Genomic DNA, 16942 nt, shown 5'->3' on the forward strand with positions numbered 1-16942 from the left:
TTTATCTCTGGACAGACTTCTGCTTTTTTTTTTTTTTTAAACTCCCTTCTGTCTCATTACGTGCCAACATTTGTCAAGTCAAGTCTCTCCACACTCTCAAATCTCGCTTTACAGCATGTCATTCGGCAGCCCACTACAGATGGCTCGCTTATCAGCAGACCCTCCCACATGGAATGCTGTGAACATGACAGCACTAAAGACGTTGGGAAAAAAAAATGTACTCAAACTGACATTTAGTCACTCACGAGAGACAAACTCTTATTTTTCATTTAATTTCTGGAGAAATAGCTTTAGTCTGATAACGATTCCCGAGGTGCTTATCCTAACACGTGATTCCTATCAAAAATCATTGATGAAAATACCATCTTAAGTTAAACGATATTTAGTTATGATGGCTATTAGGGAAAACTATGAAAAAGTTTAATTAAATGTTAAGCTCTAGACTTAAATTGTAATTGACCAAAAGATGACAACAACACTCGGTATGAGGGATGGGCATACTAATCAAGGATCAAGAATATTGATTGTGTGGAATTAATTGTGGATTAATTACATTTTGTAGCAAATGGGGTAAAAAGGAGTGCGCTTCTTGGGCAGTAGAGGCGGAGTTGATTGAGTCTTAACTAGTTTGTAATCTAAAGAAGGACAACATGAGGTCAGCTATGGGAAGTTGATGTTCAGGCTGTAGAGCATGTTTCACCTTCTCTGATGCTTAAACAGAAAAAAAAATGCAGTTTACTGGCAGATTTTACACATTTTCCCAAACCACAAAGCAGCTTCTCTTAAATCAGATTTGCTGTTTATGAATTTTGCAATGAACTCCATGTTGAAATGTCTTGAACAGATTTGCTCTGCTCAAGTGCACACCCTCATCATGCCAAAAAATACAAAATGAAAGTGAGACTGAACTCAGTGATGAGTGATGCTGCTTCTCTGTAATTTGCGACAACAAAGCCGAATATTTTAGTGGATTCAGTAAACGGGTCGACGTTAATAAACGGGACTACCCTAAGATTCTGGACCTTATTTTTCTTGTGCATACTTTATGTTATACTGTTTCCATTAGTGTTTATTTCCTACAGTAAGGTTGGCATTTGTTCCTCTTCTACTTGTATCAGTAATATGTTCATCTTATCAGCCGACCATTATCCCCTTGTGCATACTGTTATTCATTCCTGACTCTGCCAAAACTTGTAGATGACATTATTTCACTTTGCCTTGCTGTTGTTTATTCGCTGCATATTTTAGTTGGCTCATGGCATACTATTGTGTTTTATATCATCTTTACAGTGGGTTTTATTTTGTAAACAAACATTGAGCTGCATCCCAATTTCTTTGCCTCTGTACCACACAATGGCAAAGGCTGTACAGTAGAGCTGTTTTCCTTGCATTTGTCACCAGCAGGTAAGACTACTGTAACAACCTTGTTTACTGAGATTTCTAAATGCGCTATACGAGAGCTGAAGTACATCCGGAATGCTCCTACTCAAAACCGAACTAAATTAAACCTAATTATTATCAATTGTCCAAATACTTCTGGGCTTGACCATAGAATATATGCTAACTGATCAAAAACAATCGGCCATCTAGAATTGTCGTCCTTTATAGTAAAATTGAACACAATCATATTAGCCCAGCTCTTAGATCTCTGAACCGGCTTGCTAGCGTTCAGATTGCATAACAGCTCCACTTGTGAGCAAGTCTGTTCGTGGTCTAGCGCCAAAGTACATCTCTGACATGTGAAAGCCATATGTACCCTCTTGGGCTCTGAAAACCAAAAGGGAGTCAGGACTAAACACAGTGAGGCTACGTTTCCGTTGCTGCTAAAATCTGGAGCATTCTTCCAGAAGATGTGACTGTTCAAAATAATGCTGAAAACTGTTTTATTTAGCAGTGCATATGACAACTAGTATTTTACCTGCAGTCATCACTTACCTTCATTAATTAATCGCTTGACTGCTTTATGGAATGATTTATTTTGTCCTGTTATTCTGTTATATATTGTCCTGTAATTTCATTGTGCTCTACAAAAAGTAACTTGCTTTGCATAAGTTTCTCTCTCGGGTGGGTCTTTCTTGCTATTTCTGCACATGGTCACTGTTCATATTTGAAAGAGGAAGTCAATCCAAACATTTTTTTTCAAGAATATGTTCTATGCGGGACCACATGATTAAAACAAGGCATTCTGATTAATATTGTGTTTGTGGAATTTGAGTTAAGCAGCAAAATCCACCTGTTTTTAGACATTTTAAGGGCGGCCATTTTGTCACTTTGCCAACTGAAAATGACATCACAGTTGCTCAGGGCTCAGATAACAACCAATTATGGCTCAGCTTCAGAAAACAGGTGAGCATAGAACAAGTTCTTGAAATAAACGTTTGGGTTGATTTCCCCTGTAACGTGCTTAAAAACAAACTTCTTCAGCTTGAAGTACTTTATTTACACTCTCAGCTTCTTGCCTGGCATTGAAAGCTTCAAATAGACGACCAGAATGGACGGCAGTTGGAAAATTGGTGTATTCAAGTTGTGCCACCAGGACTAAATCAGGTTTTGAAAATGTTTTCTTTAAACGTCATTACCAGACATCCAAACACTCGTCATGCTGTTGGAAGCCCTTGGTCCGATTTTATCAGCGAGTTAACGCCGGCGAAGTAGGCCAGATCAATAAGAACATTCTGAGGGAGCAGTCAGAGAGGAGCATTAGAGGCCCGGGGTAGGGTGTTGGGTGGGGGAGAAGGCGAAAAGCAGGGAGCAATCAGAGAGCCAAAAGCGTGTGCGTGCGTGTGTGTGCGAACATGCTCCTTCAGGAGTGGATCGATGCACTGACAGCAACTCTGCTTTGTTCTGGCAAAGTGCTCAGATGTTCGGCGTGCGTAACATGATTGCTTTAAGGTTTTTGTTGGTGCAACTTGTGTTTTTGTTTGTCACTTTGCTCGAATCCTCGTAGCATGTCCCGCTGTCGCTTTTGTTTGCGAGTTAGCTAGGTTGGCGGTCTCGTTATTTCTTGCACAGTATCTTTAATCACCAAAGTGCCATTTTAGTCATCACGTTTTGACACATTTCTGAGAGTCGGATGAGCGCCAAGGCCGATACCTAAGGTCGACAAAAAAAAATTGTGTATGAGCAATTCTGAAAGAAAAATCAACAAGCATCTGCATGCTTGTGAATCCATTTGAAGAAAAAATAATAATTTTCATCAAAGCATCAGGAGAGATGGTGCCCCTGCATTCTTTTGATACAAGTAATGTTTGCTTTTGTCAGGAGAGGTGGGGAGGGGGGGCCTTTGACACTGCTCGTCATTTCTCTACTTGCAAAGAGTTTTTCATCTTCACAAAAAACCCTTCTCCATCCCCATGCTAACCAAGTGAAGCACTTTGCATCGCTAAATACTGCACCGGGAATTATTTGCAATGAGAGCTTGGGTGTGCCTGCCTGCTGACTGAAAGGTGTTGACCGAAAAGGACAAGTAGGTGTCAATAGATCTGCTCTCGGTGCCTATGGGACGTTGAGACGCATGAGCTCCTTTCCAAGGCTTTAATAAGATAGCACAGATGCGCTCTTGTTTGAGCACAGTGCTGCGTCTCATTGTACTTTGGCCTCCCAACCCCGCCATTGCAAGCCCTCCATTGCTGGGGACGCATGAGAGGGTCTCATTAGGACAGGCAAACGAAAACCGGGGTCAAGGTCTATAAAGGTAGTCAGCACTAAGAAGCATGCCTACGAGATGAGTTGGGGAGCGCCACAGCGTCCTAGCGGCCACCCCTGCGGACCTCTGGCCCTCCCCATCATGACCTCCCATACCCACCATTATTTGATGAAGCAGAGCTTGATAATTATTTAGTGTGGATGAAGAAGGGGGCACCGTTTGAAAAGGAGTGTCCCACTCTAAGCGAGAGGATAGTAGGGGATGATAGAAGAAGAAAAAAAAAAACTAACAAAAAAAGATCAAAAGCAGGCCTTTCTCTTTTCATGCCTCAGAGGCTCCAAAGAGGATAAAGAACAATTGGGCCCTGGGTATTCTGTCCTCTCTGGCAATTAGACTCAGCTGATGAAGTGAAAGGGATGAATGGCAGGGTTCAAGGCCTTCTCTAGGATTCACACAACAGGGTGTGTTTTTACCCTCTCCTCCTTTATCCCTCATCTCGCCAAATGCGGCTGAAATATTTCCAGATGAAGACAATGTGACTCGAGGTGCCAAATCGCAATCACGGGCGGGGGCTGACGAGATTGAGAAGCTTTAAGAGGAGCCGACGGGGCACAAACAGATCGCTGTGCAATCACGTGCGCAAACACATTTTCTGCAAAGTGCCTCCCAAAAAGATGGGCATTTGTGATCACAAGATTAAACTCCAAACTGCTTTACGCAGAGATTCTCTTGGTACAGTCCACTGCCTATACCCCACCGGCTCCTGACGTGCTTACAGCACTCTTGCATCGTGTAAAGTAACCTATTAAAAAGACAACCTATTAAAAAGACACAACATATCTGAAATAAATTTGACAATATTTTTCCTTGATCATATAAGGGACGATTAACAATACATCGTTTGAATTAATCTTACATTTTCTATTAGAGAGACCAAGCGATTAACGAATGCTGCCATAGTTGAGGTCTTTGTGGATTCAGATCGACTTCCCACAGCGGATGTCATAATCGTCAAAAAACGAGTAGAGTCAATCATTAATTGGGATTGATGGGACAAGACGATTTTGTATTTAAAATATCGATTTCAAGCTTCCCCGCTGATGTGCCCGGCTTACACTAACGACATGGCTGCGATGAGAAAACAGCAATTCTACAAATGCACAGTCAATGTTGACAAATTACCAACTTTGTCAAGCCCTCTCATGACTATTTTTTTTTTTTTTTTAAGTGTCTAGAAAGTTGAATCCAGTAGCATAACCATTTCGTTGTTTTACATATGAGAACAAAGGACTCAAGCCAGCCACAAAGTCAATTGCACTGAACATTGATGACAGTCCATTTATACTTTACAAAAGCAGTGATTTATCCACGTTGGACACTTAAAGCCCGAGCTAAGCACTCACAAGCCGCAAATATTTTGCAAAATTTAGCCAGCTTCACCTTGACAACTCTTGAGAAAGAAGAAGGGGAGAGCTAGAGGGAGTGCACTGTTACTCTTCAATGACAGACTGTGGACAAGACAATTTGATGGCTAATTTAAAAAAAAAAAAAACATCTAAAGAGCAACATTATTTTTCGTTTCCAGTAATGTCATTGTCATTTGCGGTTTCTCGTAAAGAGGGAACAAAAACAAGAGATTTTATATTAAAATCATATCTGCCCTAAAGTCAATACAACACAGCATTCTTAAGGTTCAATAGGGATGACTAGTATGAAATAAAAAATATAAATGAAAAACACGGCAGGTAATTTCTAAATGAATACCAAGAACAGTGCTGTTACCTTACACTACTCTAATTACGTACAACCATTGTATACTAAGCATGTCAAATCTCAGTCTTTAAAACAAGGCAAGCACTCCTTGTCAGTTGATATATTTAGACATTCATTATTCATTAAAGACTCACAAGATGCCGAGTTATGATGCCGCAGTGTAGGCGGAAATCTTAACCTAGCAAATGAATCAGGCTTAATGAAAGCTGCAGTTTGAGGTTTGCTAATATGTTATTGTAAATCTTGTTGCACTTGATTTACGTTTTTGATGAAAGTGGGAAATGAGCCAAAAAAGGGGCTCAGCTGAAGGCAAAGGTCTCCCGTTGTATACAGGATGCTGACTGAGATTGATTCATTGTAATATTTTAAGTATTACTGAAGTTTAACGAAAACTTAGTGCCGTCAATTTCAGTTTTTGATAGACTTAAGTTGCTCCCCTCCTAAATGTATGGATCAAAAACAACTAGTCCTGATTACATCTGTGTGCATTTGACTGTTTTTACAGTGTCCCAAGCCAGTGAATGGACCCAGAAGGCTTTGATGACGCTGCCATGCTGCACTAAAACCTTAAGATGATTAGTGATATTCTTAAAATCCAAGTCCGCTGATAATGTGTTTAAAGAAGCAATACGGCTTTCCCAAAGCTTTGAGATCAAAGTTTGAGAACGCATGGGGTCAGAATGCCAATGAGCCAAACAAAGAGTAGCCAAAACGGGCTTTGGAGGGGGATTTGAAACTCTGGGCTCGGGACCCTTTTGATGGAGCCTTAGATATACTCAGAGATGGGCACTTTACCCTTTTTTTGCCAGTACATCCTCCGTCCAAGACTTGTGTAGACTTCCATCATCATCCCCCCGTCCTTATTCATAAAAATAATCATGCTCCGACCCCGTCCGTCCTTGTCCTTTTAAAGTGCTTCCGTCCTTACATTACCGTTTACCGTGCAAGACGGATGCCCATTTTGTGGACCGTTCCGTCCCTAGGAGGGAATGTCCATCTCTGGATGTACTGTGTATGACATCGTCAGGCTTTTTTATTTGGGTGGTGGAGGTTAACGATGAATGACAAAAAGTTCAATTTAGACGGAACAATGTAACACTTAATGTATATAAGTTGAGATAATTGACTGTATGGTCTTACAGGTTTTTCAACACAAAAATATCAATTCATCCAATCATTCCAAGACAAGTCCAAAAACAGTGGTAGCTTGCATTACGAGTACCCCGACTTACGCTTTTTTTTTTGCTTTGTGTTGCGAGCTACAATTTTATTTATGAGCGAGCTTCAGATACGCCACCAGAGTGATTGAAAAACAAACAAACAAAAAACAAACAAGGAAAGCCACATTCGTCGAGGCATTTTATAGTATAACACAAATTCAAAATTTCAGACCATGAAAAACTGCATTAACCTATTTGTAAAAATTTACTGAATTAAACCATGTAAGTGTGTTTTTTTTGGGAGGGAGGGCTGGAATAGATTATTTCAATGGAAAAACTGATTTGATGCACGAATAAATTGAGTTACGAGCTTAGTCACGGAACAAATTCAACTTGTAAGTCAAGGTGCCACTGTACAAGCAACTGTGATAATGTACCAGAAGAGTCGCATAGATTTAGATAAAACACAAATGATGGGCAATATTATTTCAAAACCAAAACATAATGTGTCGTGGTTTTGTTTAAAGTGCTGCATTCCCAGTAAGAGCTAAAGATATGCATGTCAGTTTCATCTTGAATATTGTAAACTAAATGGAAAAGTAAAACCCATCTTCAAGTGAAGCAGCACACGATTTGTTTTTGATCTTAACAGCAAATTACATTTATGCTCCATAGTCAGATTTTTTTCCCCATGTCTGCTATCTAACTTACAATATTTAATATTTTGTATGCAGAGAACATCGCTTTTAATACAGTACTTATAATTACAAAAAAATATAATTCCATTAATCAGTCTATTAAAACTGGCAGTTGACACAGATAGATGTGACACGCAAAAAAAAGATATAACGGGTGTCGCTTTTTAATTGCTTACATTCTCTCCCACTTTTTTGAAGGTGACAAGGCCATTACTCTGAAGTCACCACTTATCGGCGCCATCGCAGGAGGATTAATGGTCTCACTCCAGGCCGGTGAGAAATGTTTAAGTTGTCCTGATTATCAGTGCAAGAAAAAGAATCGTGGTTATTTGTCATTGTGTTAAGCAGTAAGGGAGGCTAATCAGACACCCCCCCAAGTTAAGAACGTGATAAACCCTTTTGGCTGCCGTCCTACGCACAGGGAGTTGTGGCTAAACGCTCCATCAGCATTGCTTTTATGCATAGAAAACCTTGAGTGTCGGATGATATAATGAATTCATAAAGCCCCTTGTTGGCACTGCATGGAAACTGGCAAAATGTGGTCTGGTTTATAAACCTTACCTTCGTGCAAACAAAACCAAAATATAACATAACCTGCAAGTCAAGGACACCATTAGAGAATGAAAACAAACCAAATATCAGAGCTACAAGTAGCAATGATTGCAAATTTTTAAAGGCATACCCTCAAAAAGATCATCAAATCGACGCCGTGTTTTGCCCAAATAGAGGTCATTGGTAAAAACGCTTCACCATTTAGTGTTGCCTATCCGTCTACAATACCTGATTCCGATAGTCGTAGTTCATCATAGTATTGGGATGAGCTCTGAAATTCACCCAAAATGGCTGCTTTGGACCAAAACGGCCAACTTCCCATTTCATACCAGGAGTGGGTTCTTGCTACTTTTTCGTGTGTCCTGTTGCAATATACTGTACACCAATTTCGCAGAGCTGGACATCGCGTAACCGTCACAAAGTTTCCATCTGCATATTTATAACCGACCCACGTGGTCCCAGTCCGTCCCTCATCGGCGACAGCCAATCCGCGAGATCTTAATGTACACATCACACACAAAGAAAAATTGCAACTAAAAACAACAAACACACACAAACACACACACAGGGTGGTGATTGGTGAAATAAAAATAAAATGGAGCACACGTCATTGCATGTGTGTTTTTTTTTTCTTTTCTTTGTTTGGCTGTGTGTGTCAGGACTGCAGTACCTGCGTGTGACGTGGTACCGGTTAAGTCCATTCTCGACGCCATTTGGCTGACTCGGACCAATACAGAGACTCGACAGAGACCACGTAGGTCGGCTAAATACGCAGACAGGAATTTCGTGACGGTTAGGCTATGCCCAGCTCTGCAATTTCGTGTCAACTAGTAGGTGGACCCTGTGTCAGGGACTACCTTTTTTGTCTCTTACACTCTGGTGAGTTGTAAAAGGGACCCCTGACATAAATGCATACACACAATTGCAAAATGTTTGACTTTTCGGGCATGTTGAAGCCTACAAAGGCAATTCATACTAGGGATGTTCGAAACCACTTTTTTTGGTCTGATGCCAGTATAAGTAATCACTCACCGATACAGAGTACCAGTACCTCTAGCACTTTTGATACAGACATAAAATTGAATTTAAAACAATGATAATACATTGTGAACAAAGACCTTTCTTGGTGATGCAGATGATGGTTCGCCGATGTGTCAAACCGACAAAGAAAAGCACCAACTACTGCCAAAGACAACTTACTTAATGTCAGATTTGTTTTTCCCCCCCTAAAGGGACCATCCGACCGAGATGGCCCATTGTTCACTCAAAAACTCTCTTCATGTATCCTTGATCAGAAAACGTTATTAGCTTGCATTGTCATATTGTCATTTTGTTTTTGAGGAATAGGTAAATAACCAACTACTCTGAAAACCCTGCATTTTACTCAGCAATATGGCCAAGCCCCCCCTCCCTCCTCCCATGTGGGTGGCTGTGGAGGAACGGAACACAATTTTTCCATTGAAAATCATTGTACATATGCCTCTAATAATGTAAAAAACGGCGATCAATCCGCACCAAAATGTATGGGAGCATTTTTTACTAATGCCCACTTCAAGCTCTGAAAATATCACAAAGATTGGATAATCTTTGTGATATTTCATCTTCATGGCTTACATAGGAGAGAATGAGAAAATGAGCAGCTTATATGCAGTTTCTTTTATTCCAGATTTACTTTCTTTGATAAGTCCCCAAGATATGAACACAATGCGTTCCGAGAGGCTTTTCGTAAGATGAATTCTTAGTAGGTCTTTAGATATTAAATTTCAATCTATAAGGGTTAGCTTTTTTTTCCGGGTCCTAAAAAGAGCCATACTGAGCAGCCACATTGGGCTGGAGGGTCGGCCCCCTCCCTGGAGCTCCGGTGATCTGAAATTTCCATCCATCCATCCATCCATTTTCTTCACCGCATATCCTCACTAGGGTCGCAGGCGTGCTGAATTTTTCAAATTTCGGCAAGCCAACCCCCGGGGGTTGTCGCGCAGCTGCCTATCCCAAATCGGCGGACTCGAAACAGCCACTTACACCGCGACGCGGAGCTATGTTTCTGGCTGGACAGATTCAGCGTTTTCAACTGCTACGGCTGCGTGAACGGCGGGCATCCTCAGCTGCCTGAGTGGCAGGTATCCGCGACATGGAGCTCCATCTCGGGCCGGGTGATTCATTTGCACTTTCCTGCTCCTGTAAAAATTTAAAACCGATCGGCACAATATTTTCAATTTTGTGGAGGTGGTAGTGTGTTTTCCTCAGACGAGCTCACATTTAAGGTCAATAAAATCCCAAATATTATGCCGATCACTTTTATATTTTCACAGGTTGAAATGAACATGAGTAGAGCTGTGCATATGAATTTGGGTGACAATTAGTCACCCTTTTCAGACACTGGGTGACAGACACAGAATGTGACAAAGCAAGCCTAGGAAACAACATCGTAATGCTTGCCTCTCTCTTTCAGTGACATGGTGACATGACTTCATGAAATTGAAATGACAATTTTTTGTTAAGAATCGGAATCAAGAATCGTTAGGAACCGGAATTGAATCAAAGAAACAAAATCGGAACCGGAATCGTCCAAATTCAAACGATGCCCAACCCTAGTCATTAAACAATTAGATCATTTGAGCAGCTAGCGAGCATCATTAGACTTCATTGATTGGCTAAGATAAGTCACATGGTTCTAGTGCCACTTTGACAAATACAGTTCCTTTCACTACAAAAGGGCAGCATTAAGACTTCTAGTTTGTTTGTGACTGCAATCACCAGAAGCTAGAGTAGCCGCACGACCCATTTAACACATTTGTGTCATGGAGGAGATGTTTTTTTCCCCTCCTACTGGTCCCTGAGGCGTTTGGACTGGCAAAGCTGGCTACATTATTTTCCTTGTCTGTCACTTTTATAGTATCTGTTAAGACACACTGCGCTCTTTGTGTATGTTTGAGGAGCGGTTTGTCTTCCTTTTTTGCCCACAAATGTTTCATATAGTGGAGAAAGAAAGATCGTTCATCGCAATGAGGATGGCTGGCAAAAGACAAATTGCTCAGGAACGTCTAAATGGCAGTCAATGATAAGTCATTGTAAGGCGAGTAAGTGACTTCCAATAGAGTGGCTAGGGAGACAGAGAATAATGGCAGGGCACAGGTGAAAAATAGATGTTTGGCTTGGTGTAATTACTACATTAGGGGGCTCTCGGTTAATCTGGATCTGGTGCCGCTGAGGAGAGTGTTTTTACAGTGATGGGGGGGTGGGCGGTGTTGACGTGAAAATGAATGCGAGGGTGGGTACATGAAAATAAATAAGGCTGAGGTGCTCAATCACAACGCGTGTTATGAAGAGTTTACTAGTGGTCAAGTGGACTCCCCCACCCTGTGTCTTTTCCTGCTACCGTGGAGCGTCCAAAAGTACAGCACAATGCATTCCTTGATGCTGGTTGAGCCAAAACTTTGTGCAGCATAAAACCCTTTCAAGCAAAATTAACCATCATGTAGGTTTAAAGAGACACTAAACATGGTGCAATAAAACTAAAATGAAGTAAAACTACTCCAGTACCAAAGAAAACAAAGCCAAAGAAAAAGCAAAACATACTTGACGAGTTGGATCCTTCATAAATTAAACGCAATCTGTTTTGTGACACTGAATTCACTCCTCCTTGGCTCTTACATCTTTCTCTGCGGAATGTGTGCACACGCCAAGCCGACAACGAGGCGCTCACCAAGTGACAGAGGAGGAACCATCGGTAAAATGTTTTGTAATTGTTTTTGTTAGGTAGCTAGCTAACTGGCCATCGCAATTGTGTCAGATGAAAATGACCAGAGATGGGCATTTTACAAAATTTTGCTGGTCCGTATTTCGTCAGGGTGCCCGTCTGTCATTCGTCAGTCTGTTATTTTTGGTGACAAATTCAATTTTAATCATTAACCCGTCAGTCAGTCCATCAGTTAAATCTGTGAGTTAGTCTGTCAGTTGGTCCCCACCAAAATACATCAGAAAAACGGGCGTCGGACGGACTGACGGACGCTGTTACTGACGATTACACTGACGGATGAATACTCACTTCCGTCATTCGCCAGTGCATCATTTTTAAAAGATGTCCGGCCAATCGTCAGCAAAACGGGCATCCATCAGTGACGGACTGACGGACCGGTCCGTCAGTCTGACAGAATGCCCACCTCTGCATATGAATTTCTTATCTCGTGGGGAAGGGCCGACTAATGCTGAGCTGTCTCACTGGGGCCCCGAAAAATATGGAAAACTGCAATGATGAAAAACAGTTTAAATTCCATATTGTCATAATTTAGCACTACATGCATAGTTCTAATTCTTCATTTTTTTTTTTTTTTTTTAGTAAACACGTATAACTGTACTATATTTAGAATCAAGTCTCTGACTTCACTTTACGGCATCTTTGATATATATATTGCTCATATTGTAGTGAGAAGTCCCACTCCCCATTCTGTGGTTTTCATAACACTTTGGACAAAAAAGCCAAAGAAAAATAAAAACATATTAAGGTCCTTGAGATCCCTCATGAGATTTGCATTTTGAGTGATCATTTTGGTTGACTTTAATCATTGAACTCCAAACTACAACCTTCGGCGTGTTCATTAATTACCTGCGATGTCGTCCGATGCGACGTGTGGTGTGTGTGGACAGTGCTTCAACTTCTTGTGTCTCAGGTACCACAATCCTGGTAAAGAAAAAAAATCTGGTTTAGACCAGAGAAAAGGGGGACATCCGCAGGATTCAGCATACTCCTGATTTCCAGACAATTTTTCCAACATTTGTTGTCTGTTTCTTCCGCCTGTGGCAATCTAGATAAAAGCAGGAGGGGGGGAAATGCTGCAATATGTTCTTATGAGTTTATTCTGACCACACAAGCTGTTTTCTCCAGTTAACTTTTAAAACAGTGCTACAAGCGCTGCCCACGGCTTTATCGCCCGTGCTCAGATTGACCTCGTCCTCACCTTTTTACGCTAGTTCCCATCTGTTTGGGTCCCACCCTACAGTCCAACCCAGTTGGCTCTAGGCCCACTGCCTGTGATGGACTTTTTCAAGGGAACCCCAGAACCAAACCCTCCAGGAGCTGAAGACTCAAATGTGTGTGTGTGTTCTGAGAAATCTCAGCTCTCACACCTCGGCGTTTTCTTGGACACCGGACATGCTTGGAGTATAGAAAGCGTAAAGACATTATCATTGTTTTACTCCATTTTGCTAGACGTATAGTCTTCCAAGAATAACAATAATAATGACAATAGAATGATTCTATTAATATTCTATATATGTGTGTATAACACTCTCCTTGAGTCTTAAATTATTGGCTTCAAGTTGACCATTAGAAGTTTTTAAAAAAAACTACATTTAAAGTATATACTGTAGTGTACATATTCATTTGAAAGAAGCAGGAGGGTTACGTTGCATTAGGGATACAGGCCTAACAATATTGTATACCGGCATGATTTCATGACATTTTGCTGAAGTGAAAGTCATAACACTGTCAGAAAGATATTAATTTCATATTTACAGTTGTGTCACCATAATTTGCATCCTATAGACAGGTTTAATTCATGCACATTGATTTGATTGGTAGTAATTATGTCGAAGTGTTTATTGAAAGCAATGCTGTTACCACCAACAAAGTTTGCTGATGTGAAATAAACAAAACATGAAGGATACTGCTGTGATGGTGAAAATTATGAAGAATGAGGAGCAAAAACTTGACCATACTTGCCAGTTTCATCACAATTCCAGTTCCATAGGGAATAAAAGAAATCAGGTTTTTAGAAAAACAATTCTTAGTATTGCTCCTAGATACATCACGCGATTTTGTAACGCCCTAAATGCCATGCGAATGAACAAATGACCTATTTTCGATCGGTGTCTTACTGTTACAATAAACTCTTTTTTTTTAAAAAGAAGTAAATAAGTAATGTAATGAGAATAAAGTTGTATTTTTTTAAGACAAAGTTGATATATGATAAAGTCAAAGTTTAACACAGGAATTAAAGTCGTTTAAAAAAGTGAATATTAAAAATACAATTTAATTCTTGTTAGATTAGGTCTGTTATCATGTAAACAAAACCTTTGCTCTCAAAAAATGAGTTTATATTCTTGATCCCCCCCCCCCCCCCAAAAAAAAGGAATAAAAAGAAAAAAAGTCATTTGAACATTTAAGTGGCCCAGAGCTAAGTTATATATGGGTGAGTAATTGATTAGTGTGTTTGTTTTATTGACGTGCTGGTCACAATATGACGGTAAGCACTTTTTTAAATGATCCAATGTATTGCAAACTATTTTGAAAATCCCAAACTACGGCTTGCGGACTACCAGTGGTCCGATCCCAGTTGAGCCACGTAGTTGAACATATTTTTGTAAATACACCATTTTGACACAACTCTCCTGTCTGTGTGCCTAGTGTTGTCGCCAGTAAGCGGCCGAATGCGTGACCTTCCATGCTTTAAATTGCTGATCCAAATCCTCGCAGCAGCTCATTAGAGGAGTAAGCTGACCTTCAACCGGACGAGCTATTAGCAGGCAAAGGCGTCAAACGAGGGGTAGTGGAGGGTGCGGTGTACACAACGTAACAGCTGAATTGTTTTCACCGCCAAAAAACGTTACAGGCTGTAACTAGACGACTGCGAGGTGACGTGAGCCCCGGCGAACCGTTGGAAGAGGGACAATTTTGGGGTCACGCTCTTGTTTTCTCGGTGTTAAATTTTCTAAAGAGTGACACGGACCGTGGCATAAACCTACCTGTGGTATCATCCTGCTTAAAGTGCGTGCACAAAGACACTCACGCGCGCACACACACAGCCAGCCCGGTCACTAACAGCCAGACCCAAAGCGAGCCCATTGGCCTTTCAACGCTCATGAAGGGGAAACATGGAAGTGGTGGCCTGCAGCGCCCCCAAGTGTACAATTCCCGAACTGGCACTGGGTCTCTTCACAGTACTGTATTGCACCACTGTACAGGTTCAACTCCAAAAATGAGAATATGGTGAAAAACGTGATAATTTTAAACTTGATATATATATACACACACACACACATACATATAGCTCATAAATAAAAAAAATATATATCCAAATTATTTTTACTATAGGAATTAGGAAGTAATTTGTTTATGGGAAGTTATGTGAAGTATTTTCCAACGTGTTTTATCAATCTGTATATGCAGGTTGTAAGTCTAAAAATAAATAATGGACAAAATGTTGAAAACAAATACTTTTAGTAAAGTATATTTTGATTCTGATTTTCTTTGGCGATAGTCTGAAAATGGTATTGTCTTAATTGTCCTCAATAAAAAGTCCTCTACTCTATTTGAAATAGATCTTTATGGCATGTCATCAATTCACCATTTCACGTCACATTGTAACATTACTCTACCGAGTTGTCCTTGAACATGAATTACCCTTCACTAGTCCTTAGTGTGAAGTAGAACACTGACAGGTAATAAACCACTATTGTAAGAATACAAGAAAGCTGTATTTGGTAATAGTTAAATTCAATAGACAACATATAAAATATAATGTACCTATTTTGAGTGTGTGTATCAGAAAACCTGGTAGTGTGGTTTGTTGCTAGGACCTCCATGGGAAATTTCATGGAAGTGGGATGTCTACATATCGCTATCATGTCATTTTTATTTGCAGGATGTCAATTTTTTTTTTTTTTGTATATTCTGGAGCTACATGCTTGCACTTTCACCTGAGTTTAGAAGTTTGCTTCGGAGGCCTCTTTGTGCAGCGCAAACAAAGTTCACAGTGGCACCAAATTCTCAGGGAACGCGTTGCATCATAAGCATCACTCTTCCCTTCATCTCATGCTAATGTAGAGAAAAAAAGAAAAAAGGAGCAATATCTGGCTTTAAAGACATGGCCGTCTGCAGTGCTGGGCGTTTGAAGCCGTAAATGTGACATAAGACTTCAAGAGGAAACCCCAAGACTGGCGGTTTAAAGATGAGTGCAAGGCAGGCACGGCAACACGGTTTGTCTCCATCCAGGGGGATATTCTGCGGCCAAGCTTGATTATTGGAGATGAAGGACAGCCTGAGAGGATGTGGGATTGTTAAACCCTTGAATCCTTTCAACAAAGCCCTTCTATAACAATCTTCTCTTCGCCGTCGCTGCATTTATCGTGTGCACCCTTGAGTTTCCTCTCTTTCTCTCTCCCGTGTTCACATTCAGATAGAATAACAGGCGCAGGTATCATTTTGGCATTCAGTGGTGAAATGTAGGTACCTGTATTTTATTTATCATCATTTATGCGCGTATTGTTGCTTCTCAAAACCAAACAGACCTTGAATGACTAAAGGGAAAAGTGTTGGCTGCGTTTCACTGGCTCATCCTCGGCACCAACTAATCACGATACTGTGCTTTATATGTAGACGCCACTTCAACCGTCATTAGTATTATGCGAAACCCTGGCTGTGGACTCAAAACCTCTGCTCCCCCCTTTTGCTATGAGAGGGCTGCGCTTCATTTAATGCCCTGTCCATTAATGCCAGCATATTTGAAAGGTGCTAAGCCTTGAAACGGTTCCCATATTATTTTCGGACCCGGCTGAATATTTCACGGCGGGAGGCAGAAAATGAGACCTTCCCTCAAGAGACTGCCTGCGGTGCATTCTACATGGTAAGGTCTCACACTGTGCAAAAACACCCTTGAACAAACAATTATATATTTATCCGCCACTCTTTTGAGGTCCTACTTTTTTTTTCTCCACGTGCTGCATGGTTACAGGTAAAACAGGAAAACGATATTCAATATTGACGTGCGCCGCAATGAAAGCTTCCTCTAGCTAACTCATAGAGAGCCAAGATCAGTATGCGGTGAGTAATCAGCGACCCATGAAATAATTCATCATGGCCCTCTGAGGAAAAGTGTTTTATCATCACTTCGGCAGTGGGAACACATTCCCGGGAAAGTGGAGATCTCTTCAAAGAGCAGCAGCGGGCTAAAAACAAGGACCTCACCACATTGATTGCTGAATCACCTTGCGCTGCCTTGAAATCAGATCTCAGTCTTGGGAGATTACCCAGAAACGGTCTGTGGGCTACTGCATGATTTGATGAACGAGTAAAAGTGTAGACAATTGTCTCATCTGTTAAAGTATTTTTTTTT

General features: G+C 40.8%; 1 long non-coding RNA gene across 5 annotated transcripts in view; it reads right to left on the reverse strand.

Annotated features, from left to right (window-relative positions):
- LOC147148623 (uncharacterized) overlaps positions 1 to 14690 on the reverse strand; it is a 153168-nt gene extending 138478 nt beyond the window's left edge. For all 5 annotated transcript variants that reach the window (XR_015086511.1, XR_015086513.1, XR_015086516.1 and 2 more), the window contains exons 1-2: positions 14574 to 14690; positions 12436 to 12510 (exon numbers count right to left, since the gene is read on the reverse strand). This is a non-coding gene — a long non-coding RNA (uncharacterized LOC147148623). The remainder of the gene's footprint in view (positions 1 to 12435; positions 12511 to 14573) is intronic.
- Between the last annotated feature and the right edge of the window lie 2252 nt (positions 14691 to 16942).

Source organism: Filicampus tigris, chromosome 4 (genome assembly GCF_054856515.1).
Source record: "Filicampus tigris isolate MCC_2025a chromosome 4, RoL_Ftig_1.0, whole genome shotgun sequence".
NCBI lineage: Eukaryota > Metazoa > Chordata > Actinopteri > Syngnathiformes > Syngnathidae > Filicampus > Filicampus tigris.